This window comes from Ailuropoda melanoleuca, chromosome 4 (assembly GCF_002007445.2).
Source record: "Ailuropoda melanoleuca isolate Jingjing chromosome 4, ASM200744v2, whole genome shotgun sequence".
NCBI lineage: Eukaryota > Metazoa > Chordata > Mammalia > Carnivora > Ursidae > Ailuropoda > Ailuropoda melanoleuca.
Window position 1 is genome coordinate 94581878 of NC_048221.1, and position 12288 is coordinate 94594165.

A 12288-nucleotide genomic window follows, 5' to 3' on the forward strand; every position below is an offset into this window, starting at 1 on the left:
ACTCCTGATCTCAGGGTTGTAAGTCTGAGCCCCACCTTTGGTGTGGAGATTACTTAAAAATAAAATCTTTAAAACAAAAAAGATGCCATAAAGCAAACCTCAAAAAACAACATATTCTTCGAACCAGTGCAATAAAGTTATAAATACACTCACCTGTGTGTCGTTATCTTCTTCTTCTTTTTTTTTAACAAGACAGTCTTTCCCCAGGAAGCTTATAATTTTACTCAACTTACAAAAAAACAACTTGGTGGGCCCAGAACTAAGGGGGTAATACCTTAATTTCAGCTTTCTATAACTATTTTGTTCGCTCATGTTGTTTGTCAGGCCAAGAAGAGCACTGTTGGTGGAGGAATAGTATTTGTAAGGGCGAAAAGATTTGAAAGAGCAAGGCCTTCCGGAGGAAAATATGACTGAAGCATTGGATGAGAGGGAAAAGCACAAACGAAGCTATTAATGGGGAAAAACAGAGAGCTTTTCCCCTAAGGTCAGGAACAAGACAAGGATGTCCACTCTCACCAGTTTTATTCAACAGAGTACTGGAAGTCCTGCCATAAAGATTAGACAACAAAAAGAAATAAAAGGCATCCAAATTGGTAAGGAAGAAGTAAAACTCTCACTGTTTGCAGATGACGTGATACCGTATTATATAACACCCTAAAGACTCCACCAAAAAACTATTAGAACTGATAAATTAATTCAGTGAAGGCATAGGATACAAAATCAATGTATAGAAATCTGTTGCATTCCTATACACTAATAGTGAAGCAGCAGAAAGTGAAATTAAGAAAACAATCCCATTTACAATTGCACCAAAAATAATAAAATCTCTAGGAATAAATTTAACCGAAGAGGTAAAAGACGTGTACTCTGAAAACTATAAAACATTGATGAGGGGCACCTGGGTGGCTCAGATGGTTAAATGTCTGCCTTCGGCTCAGGTCATCATCTCCAGGTCCTGGAATCAAGCCTCATGTCAGGCTCCCAGCTCAGCGGGGAGTCTGCTTCTCCCTCTCCTCCTCCCCCTGCTTATGCTCTCTCTTTCTCTCTCTCAAATGAATAAATAAAATCTTCTTAAAAAAATCGATGAAAGAAATTGAAAATGGCATAAACAAATCGAAGACATTCCATCCTCATGGATTAGAAGAACAAATAACGTTAAAATGTCTACACTACCCGGGGCACCTGGGTAGCTCAGTCAGATAAGTGTCTGCCTTTGGCTCAGATCATGATCCAAGGGTCCTGGGATCGAGCCCCACATGGGCTCCCTGCTCCGAGGGGAGCCTGCTTCTCCCTCCCCCTCTGCCTGACTCTCCCCTGCTTATGTGTGCACTCTCTCTGTCAAATAAATAAATAAATAAATAAATAAATAAATAAATAAAATCTTTAAAAAAATGTCTATACTACCCAAAGCAATTTACACATTTAAAGTAATACCTATCAAAATATTAGTAGTATTTATCACAGAACTAGAACAAACTATCCTAAAATCTGTAGAAACCACAAAAGACCCTGAATAGCCAAAGCAATCTTGAAAAGGAAAACAAAACTGGGACATCACAATTCCAGGATTCAAGCTACATTACAAAGCTATAGTAATCAAAACAGTATAGTACTGGAATAAAAATAGACAGATAGATCGATGGAACAGAATAGAAAACCCAGAAATAAATCCGCAAATGTATGGTCAATTAATCTTTCACAAAGGAGGAAAGAATATTCAATGGGAAAAAAGATAGTCCCTTCAACAAATGGTGTTGGGAAAACGAGCACTTTCTTATACCATACACAAAAATAAACTCAAAGTGGATTAAAGACCTAAATGTGAGACCTGAAACCTTGAAATCCTAGAAGAGAGTGAAAGCAGTAATTTCTCTGACATTGGCCATAGCAACATTTTTCTAGATATGTATCCTGAGGCAAGGGAAACAAAAGTGAAAATAAAGTACTGGGACTGGGACTACACCAACATAAAAAGCTTCTGCAAAACAAAGGAAACAATGAACAAAACTAAAAGACAACCTACTGAATATGAGAAGATATATGCAGATGACATATTTGGTAAAGGGTTAGTTTCCAAAACATATAAAGAACTGATACAACTCAACACCCCAAAAAACAAATAATCCAATCAAAAATGAACAGACATTTCCCCAAAGAAGATGTACAAATGGCCAACAGACACAGGAAAAGATGCTCAACATCATTCAACATCAGGAAAATGCAGATCAAGATCACAATGAGATATCGCCTCACACCTGTCAGAATGGCTAAAATCAAAACACAATGGAATATTACTCACCCATCAAAAAGGGGAAATCTTACCATTTGCAACGACATGGATGGAATTAGAGGGTTATTACGCTAAGTGAAGTAAGTGAGTCAGAGAAAGACAAATACCATATGATTTCACTCATATATGGAATTTTAGAAACAAATGAGCAAAGGGAAAAAAGAGAGAGAGAGAAACCAAGAAACAGACTCTAAACTATGGAGAATAAACTGATCGTTACCAGAGGGGAGGTGGGGTGGGGAATGGGTGAGATGGGTGATGGGGATTAAGGAGTGCACTTATGATGAGCACTGGGTGATGTGTGGAATTGCTGAATCACTATATTGTACACCTGAAACTAATGTAACAGTGTATGTTAACTATACTGGAAAATAAAAAACTAAATAAAAGAAAAAATAGTCTGTTACGGTAGACTGGAATCAGCAAGTTTATGCTCCATCCAGGAGAAGAACATTTGGACTTTATGATTTAGGCAAAGGGGAGTGATCAAAGGTGTGTAAGTGGGAGGCTGATAAATCTGACCACTGTGGAGGACGGGCTCCAATGAAGACACAGTGCATGCAGGGATCAACTGAAGGAGCTACGACTGGGGTGGAAGCAACAGAGATACAGAGAGACAAAAGGGCTTGAGATTCTGTAAGGGTATGGAGTTGACATCACTTGATAATTCACCTGAAATCCAGGGGAATGAGCAAGTGGGAGGAAAAGAGGAATCAAGGATAAATCAAAGATTTCTTAGTTGGAACATCTGACTGGTAGTGATGCCGTTAATGGGGAGAAGGAATGGAGAAGACAGTAAAGCAGGTAGAAGCAGAGGAAAATACAGCACTGGATTCAGGACATGCTGCACTTACAGGATTGGCGGGACAGTGGTGGGAGCGTTCAGAGGAAGCAGTAGGAAGCCAAGGGGAAACAGATGGAGATTAGTGGCTAAGCAGGTTCAAATTAGCAGAAAATTGGCAACCAGAATCCATCTGCCATTTGCTATAAAATCACAATCTTCCTGACAAGTTTGGTCCAATAATTTATGGTCTATAGCAATAAGTGAGACATCTATTTCCAAACCTGGAAGAAAGCACATAATTGTCAGAGGGACACTAGGCAAGGAGTTCCCTAGTGGATGCTGCAGAAGGAAGGGAGAGACAATTCACAAATTCAAATATCTGTTTCATTTACATTCTTCTGTAGTTACAACTGCATGAAAATGTGTGTTATGGAGTCCCTTGATGGAAGAAAATGAGAAAACATGTAAATTCCCAACAAAGAGTCAAATCGCTAAGTTATGGCACATTAACTCAAAATATTTCTTTGAGAAAAGTTGCCTGTGTTCAGAGAAATAGATACCACAAGCCACACAGCAACATTCCTTGAAATGGTAAAGCTTTAGCTGTTTTTGTGGTGTTGGATGCAATTATACCAAGGTAGCGATTCTCTTTGAGAGGCATTCCTTCTCAGAGCATCTTACAAAAGGCAAGATCAACTTCCTGTACAATGTATCCTAGATAGAAAACCAAAAACAGACTACAAAGAGAAGGCAAGAAAGGGATGAGTGCAGAGGGAAAGGAGTAGAACAGCACTATTTCCCGAAGTATATGTTCACAGATTCTCTGGGGGTGGGGAAAGAGCTCTGCAGGCAGTAAGGGTGATTCACTATGGTTAAGTACCATAGTACGGGCTCTGCTGTAAAGAAACCCACTGGAATTCATTTAACTCGGCATGTCTCAAATTTATTATGGAATTCTTTCACTGCTAGACACATTAGCATGGCATGGGACTACGGTTCTGTTGAACACACTTTGAGAAATACGAGCTAAATTTAAGAAAATTTATTTGTGAAGAGAGTAGCTTTGGAAAGGGAAGAACTAGTGGAAAGACAAAAAGACTGAATTTGGGAGGTCTGACTTCTGAGTGATGTCTTTAAATAATTGAAGGCATACCATTTTATCTTTTTGTATTGCAATTCTTTCTTGGGTCAAACGGGGATAATTTCTTTTGCCTCTGTCTTAGAAACCCTGATCCTGGTTGCATGAGAAGGTGGTTGCAGAGAGGGTAGGAAATATGTAACACTGGATCCTTCGCATTCTAACACTTTAGCTAATGACCCGATCCATATATTTAAGTGAGATTTTAAAAAATTCTTAGCGTTGGGTGCTAAGGAAGAGAAGAAACAGTCTCTGCAAGAAGCTTATCTGGTAAAATAAGACTTATGCACATGGGATAACATGAATTTAAGTGCTTAATTGTCATGTATAGATTATCAGTCCTACTAGAATTCAGAGGACCAAGCAAGAGTAGCTAGGAAAATTAGGAATTGAAGTACTGCTGAAAGATGGCTAGAAAGAGGGCATTTTTATTTTATTTTATTATTACTATTTTTTAAAGATTTTATTTACTTCTTGGACAGAGACAGACACAGCAAGAGAGGGAACACCAGCAGGGGGAGTGGGAGAGGGAGAAGCAGGCTTCCCGCTGAGCAGGGAGTCCAATGCGGGGCTCAATCCCTGGACCCTGGGATCATGACCTGAGCCGAAGGCAGATGCTCAACGACTGAGCCACCAGGTGCCCTGAAAGAGGGCATTTTAGGCAAAAAGAACAGTGTGGGTGAAAGCAGGAAAAAAAATGACATATTCCTAAGAGTGAAGAAACAGGTAGGTGTCAGAGAACAGTGGTTAAAAAAAAAGAAAAAGGAGTCAATAAAGAAACATTTAAAGTGCTTTTCCCATCCATGAGAACAGCTGGAGATAAAGATAAAGCAGTTAACATTGATTTGATAAAATCAAACTCACTGAGAATGTTTGATTTAAAAGTTCCCACTGAAAACAGAATCTAGTTCTGGTTTAACGTGGTGGAAGATTTTCCCAACTTTCCCAACTTCCTATTTCCCATGAAACCACAACACACACACACACATTCTTTAAATAGTAAAGGCACTGTAAATTTAAAAGATCTGGTTGCCAAATCTGGGGAAATGGAGTAATTGACAACAGTGCTGGGAAAATGAACTGCATCAGACAAAAATAAACTAAATCCTCTTTCAGACCTTTATCCAAAATAAATTCTAGGTGCATTTGTAATCTAATTAAAAAATGGACCAATAAAGAAGAAACTATTAATCTTTCTGACTGTGGAAGGACTTTTGAAGAATAAAAGCAGTAAGAGAAATTACAAAGCAAATTACAGACTTGACTACATACAAATTTAAAGCTTCAGTAGATAGTAAGACAATAACAAAAGGCAAATAAACCAGGAAAAATGTCTTCAGTAAACATGCTAAAGGAGTAACAACTCTACCATGAAGAGCTGCAAATGATAAGAACATGATGCTCCTATGAAATACAGGCAAAAGACCGTGAACGTTATTAGATAGTTCACAGATAAAGAACCATAAATGGCTAATAAACATCAAAGAATATTTAGCCTTAGGAGCAATCAAAGAAATACAATGAAAACAATGAGATATTTTTTGCTTATTGAATTACCGAAGATTTGTAAAACCTGAGAACATTTAACACCGTTCATAGCAAGATTGAAATGGGCCCTCTCATATGTAACATCCATTGGAGTAAACTGGTAACACTACTTTAGAAAACAACTTGTTAAAATATATTAGGAGCCTTATATGTTCACAATGTTCATCCTAGTAGTTCTACTTCTGGGAATTGATCCTAAGGAAGCAATCAGAAAATCTAGACAAAGATATATGTAGAGGATGTTCATCATAGTGTTATTTACACTAGGCTAAAACTGGAAACAATCTAAATGTCTAACCACAAGAATAAAGTTAAAAATTATATTCCCCAATGTGGAATATAAAAAAATGACATTTGTATAGTTTTTAACAATATGAGAAGATGCCTATAAGATACTATTAAATGAAAACTATAAGACACAAATCTATGCAAATAATATCTCAATATTATTTCAAATGTCTAATTTTCCATATTTTAAAAATTTTCTATAATATACATGTATTACTTTTATAATCAGGGAAACAAACCCCCTACATATGATAACCTTTAAAAAGTGACAATGGGACTAAGAATCTCAAAACATCACCTGACTGTGGAACCATACTTTCTTTATTAAGCAAAAGGAACTAGGACATTTAGGCAGAATTGATAAATATGGCTTCTGAAAGGTATGGTCTAGAAACTGAGTGAAATAGAATAATCCCACCTCACAGGTGTACAGGGATTTCAGTTTATAATTGCCTTTACTCTAGCCCTCTTTCCTAGCCATGCTGTTTGGCTATTCTGGGGTGCAGTCCTGCCCACCCCCTTGCTGTATGGTGAAGACGCATGGTCTCTCCAGCTGCCTTTCCATACCATTGCAGCCTCTGCCACGACTTCTTCCCAATGCTTATACCACTTACTGGCCTTCATTGTACACCATTTTGTACCATGCTTTATGTTTTTGTAGGTGTAGTTTGCCCCCTCTTCAAGAGAAGTATAAACACTTCAAGGCTAACATAGCCATACAAAAGTGCTTAACAGACGTCAGCTGATGACAGAGCTTAAAACACCTAATAAATGCTGTATTAATCGTTTTGACCATGCCTGAGAAGAAAGGATTCCTACCTACATTTTATGGAAACTGACATCTAAAAGAGTCAATTTTCTTCCCTTAGATTCTTGAGCTGAACCAAAATGGACTGAGAATGTTCCTCTCCTAGCCAGATCAGGCAGCCTCTTGGCAAACCGAAGGACGAAATCCCCTCAGTAACACTGCTAGTTTACCAGCATAGTTGGTATTGATTTATGCTTACAGGCACATGGCATTTGGAGAACAGGGCTGTAATATCAGGCCACTGCATACACAAGGGGAGATTAAATCGTTTGAAATATTTAGAATGTTGGTTTTCTTGGAGCTTGGAAAATAACCTTCTGGGTACACTATTCTGAGGGCAAAAGGAAGTAAATCACATCCTGGCACTCACTTGTCAGGACTATCTTGAATTCAGACTTTCTGAATCAGTAAATATTTGGTTACCAAATATAATAAAACTTTCAACATGCTTTCCTGCAACATAGCTACCAATAAATTAAAATATTCTTAGGTTCTGCCGAATTCCCTGGAAACTTCATGCCAGCACTGTCCTGGTCTCCGAGCTGTTTTGATGTGTTTGGCCCATAATGACTCAATCAATTAGCAATGCTATTCTACAGGCAAAGTAGCTGGGATTTCTGTGACTCGGCAGAAGAGTCTTCAAAGATATGGTTATTTTCCTGGCAACTTTTGACTTAATTGTCATTTAGCCAGATCTAGTGCAAACAGATACATAGTAAATTGCAAACAAAGAAGGACATCAAAATCCAGGGGACTATGGGCAGTCTATATAGTTTCAAGGGATTCCACTGCTCTTTGGCACAGTCAATGCCACCTCTGGTCACTCACTATCAACACATTACAAGTCCTGTATTTAAACACAGAGGAGTAGGAGTCATGTTTTTTCTCTTCTTCTTGCTGGATAGAAAGATGACATGGGTATACACTCCAAACAGAGTCAGTACTTCCCAGAGGCTTCAAGACAGAAAGGTAGACTTGGAAAAGAAAAAGGCATAGTGGCCCATGGAGAATCAAAGTTTGAACACCTACCAGTGCTAGGTAGAGACCATCCAGGTAGTCCATTTGTTGACTGAGTCATTCATAAATACTTATGGAGCACATATGAGGGGTCAGGCATTACATTAGGCAGGGGGAATGTAAACTGTTAAACTCTCCAAGTTTAATACATCGCTAAGTTAGATATTTGGTTAACCTAGGAAAGTTATGTGTGCTGTGTGACAAGTTATCTGGTAATTGGGATGCTATTTCCTTTACTTCTGATCCATGATTTTTATCATTGGCCAAAAAGGCTTTTCTTTCTGAGACTATAATCAGGAAGTTGAAAATGTACACATGCACATTTCAAATCAAATACATGTGATAGAAAAAAGGGCAAGTACTACAGAAGAACAAAGAATCAGTAGGTGTCCCTAATAAAACAATGAAAAGAACCCAACACAAAGATTATGAACAAAACACAGAATACTGGAAAACTGACTATAAATGAAGGGAAAACCTCTAGCTGACAATATAAAGCAAGCTACATGGCAAAGAGAATTTAAACATGTTCCAGAGTCAACTTTGTCCTTCTTCTTACCCTCGGCCTCTGCCTGACCTCTCAATCTCTGTGTAATTGCCAGTTTGTGTGGAACTTCACATACTATGACTTTTTGATTTCTGCTCTGTATAACATATTTCCACAGAGTTTGACATTGTGGCAGCAGGGACTGTAAACTGAGTGCTCCTTGGAGGCTACTGACTTGAAGTGTGGGTGGAGAAGAGGCAGGAGAGAGCCAAGGCCAAAGAAAGAAGGAAACAAAAATTTCTCTCACTTGTGGACTTTGGGGGAGCATTTGCTATTTATTTTCCTCTTAACAGTTTAGCTAAGATACAATTCACATACCATATAATTCACTCACTTAGATTGTACAACTTAACAGTCTTTCGGATATTCACAGAATTGTGCAACCAGCACCACACTCACTTTTATAACGTTTTCGTCACTCTATAAAGAAACCCTGTACCTATTTGCAACATTCATCTTGAAATACACCCAGAGCATTCTGTTCTTAGCAAGCCTTGCTCTCAACAAAAACTATTTTACAAGAGCCTAACCGGGGTTTTAACAGAGCTTAACCAACCTGGGAAAGGAAAATACTCAGGTCCAGACTTCCATGTGGGGAAGGAGAATGCCAGACTCCAGCCCTCTCTTGCCTTCCTATCTTGTCCAAGCGGGTGGGAGGAGCTGAGATGCACTTGTGAAGGTAATATCCCAGGGGCAAAGGCTCACTAAAAGACAGATCAAACGATAAAACCAGAGAACACTTGCCCTTTCCCCTTATAACATATCAACAGAGCCCCTGCATGATACAAGGGGAATATAACTGAAAGAACAGCATATCTCAGACATTATTTTTTTTAACTGTTTAGGTAAATTCAAAGATAACAAGGGAGACAAAAACAAAGACACCGGAGAAAATTTTAGCCTCGGATACACCTAAGGCAAATGGTAAACACAACATAACTCTCATTGAGATAATTGTAAAACACCACATTAAAGGTATATTTATCTCAGTTTCTTTTACCCAATATACATCACATCCGGCTTTCAACAAAAACTTACAAGACATACTGAAAGGCAAAACACAAAGTCTGAAGTGACAGAATAAGCATCAGAACCAGACTCATATATGACAGGGCTGTTGGAATGATCAGGCTAGGAAAAAAACTACTATGACTAGTATGCTAAGGGCTCTAATGGAGAAAGTAGAAATATGTAAGACTGGATGGGTAAATTGAGCAGAGATATGAAAACTCTAAGAAAGAATCAAAAGGAGATGCTAGAAATCAAAAACACACTGTAATAAAAATCACAAATGCCTTTGATGGGCTCACTATTAGACTGGACATAGCTGAGGAAAGAATCAGTGAACTTGAAGAGATGTCAATAGAAGCTTAAAAAATTGAAATTCAAAGAGAAAAAAACTGAAAAAGACAGAAGAAAGTATCGAAGAACTGTGGGACAATTACAAAAGGTGTAACATATCTGTAATTGGGAATACCAGAAGGAGGAGAAAGAAAAGAACAGAACAAATATTTGAAATAATAGTGGCTGAGAATTTTCCAAAATTAAAGACAGACATCAAACCACAGATCCAGGAAGTGCATAGAACATCAGCAGGATAATTACCAAAAAATCAACACCTATGCATATCATATTCAAATTCAAGAAATCAAAGACATGAGAAAATCTTAAAAGAAGACAGAGGAGAAAACACAACTTACCTATAATGGAATATGGAGAAGAACTATTTCAGGCTTCTCTTTAAAGATCTTGCACGCAAGAAGAGAGTGAAATGAAATATTTAAAGTGTTGAAAGAAAAAAGCCCAGCAATATAGAATCTTACACCCAGCTAAATTAACCTTCAAAAGTAAAGAAGAAATAAAGCCTTTTCCAGAAAGATAAAAAATGAGGATATTTGCTGCCAATAGACTTGCTTTGCAAGAAATTTTAAAAGAAGTTCTTCAGAAAGGAAGAAAACATATACATAAAAAAATCAGGTTTAAATAAAGAATGAGCATTACAAAAGGAATAAATATAAAATCTATTTTCTTATTCTTAATTGAACTAACAGATAAGTTTGTTCAAAGCAACAATGTATTTGGCAAGTATATATAGCTTATGGATAAGTGAAATGAATTGACAGCTATATTATAAAGGATAGGAGGAAAGAATTGAGAATACCATATTATGAAATACTTTCACTACCTATGAAATAATATAGTGTTATTTGAATATGGACTTAGAGTTCTTGTAAGTTTATATCACAAACTCTAGGACAACTAGTAAAAAAAGTAGTATAATTGATATGCTAAGGGAGGAGAAAAAATGGAATCTTTAAAAAGTTCAATTAAAACTATAGACAGCAGAAAGAATGGAAAACCAGAAAACAAAAAAAGTAATGACTAGAAAATTCCAATAAATATGGTAAATATTAATCCAATTATATCAACAATCACTTCAAACATAAATGGTCTAAATGCCAATAAAAAGAACAGAGACTATCAATGTGGGATAAATTAAGAAGACTCAGTTATATGTTGTCTAAAAGGAAGCCCCTTTAGGAAAATAGATAAAAGTAAAGAAAGAAACATAAAACATGCTAACACAAATCAAAAGAAAGTTAGGGCAAATACATTAATTTCAGACAAAGAAGAAATCAGAGCAAGGAAAATTATCAGGGATAAAGAGAGGAATTATATAATGACAAAGGGGCCAATTCTTCAAAAAAGACATAATAATCCTTTAATATCTATTTATCTAACAACAGAGCATAAAATATGTTTGGCAAAAACTGATAAAACTACAAGGAGAAATAAACAAACTCACTATTATAGTTGGGAAACCTCAACACACCACTATCAGTAATTGACAGATCCAGCAGCCAGAAAATCAGTAAGGAAATAATTGAACTGAATAGCACCACTCAGGGGATCTAATTGACATTTACAGAAAATTTATCCAACGAGAGCAGAATACACATCTTCTTGAGGTCATAAATATAGAACATTCACTAATATTGATCACATTCTGAGCCATAAAACATAACTTAACAAATTTAAAAGAATAGAAATCATATAAAGAGCGCTCTAAGACCATATTAGATATGAAAAACTAGATACTAAAAACAGAAAGATGGCTTTAATACCCCCCAAATACCTGAAGATTAAACACACTTCTAAATAACACACGAGTCACATAAGTCTCAAGAGAGAAAAAGTATTTTGAACTAAAGTAAAATAAAACTTCTAAAAATTTGTAGGATGCAGCAAAAGCTGTTCTCAGAGGGAAATTTATAGCACTGAAGGCATACATTGGGGGGAAAAGATCTAAAATCAATAATCAAAGCTTCCAGCAAAGAAACCTGGAGAGACAAGAGCTAATTAAATCTAAAGCAAGCAGAAAAAATAATAAAAATTAGAAAAGAAACTAGTAAAATTGAAAACAGGAAATCAACAAAGAAAATCAATGAAAATTTGGTTCTTTATAAAGATCAGTAAAATTGAGAAACCTCTAACCAGGCTAGAAAAAAAGACTGAAGACATTGGAAAGGAAAGCAGGACTGTCACTCCTGGTACCACTGACATTAAAAGAATAATAAAAGATCAGAAAAGTGATAGAGCAGGTGGTCCCTGACCTCATTCACCATCACATAAAGACCAACTGGCAACCATCCATAGACATCCATTCACACCCTTTGTGAAAATCCTGGAATCCGAGGTAAGGGTGAAGCACCCCCTTGAACACAGAGACCGAGAAAGACCTATTAGAAGAGTAAGAGCAGGGGCGCCTGGGTGGCACAGCGGTTAAGCGTGTCTGCCTTTGGCTCAGGGCGTGATCCTGGAGTTATGGGATCGAGCCCCACATCAGGCTCCTCTGCTAGGAGCCTGC

General features: G+C 37.2%; 1 protein-coding gene across 1 annotated transcript in view; it reads right to left on the minus strand.

The window, feature by feature from the left end:
* EXOC6B (exocyst complex component 6B) overlaps positions 1–12288 on the minus strand; it is a 569711-nt gene that overhangs the window by 54094 nt on the left and 503329 nt on the right. The window lies entirely within an intron of this gene.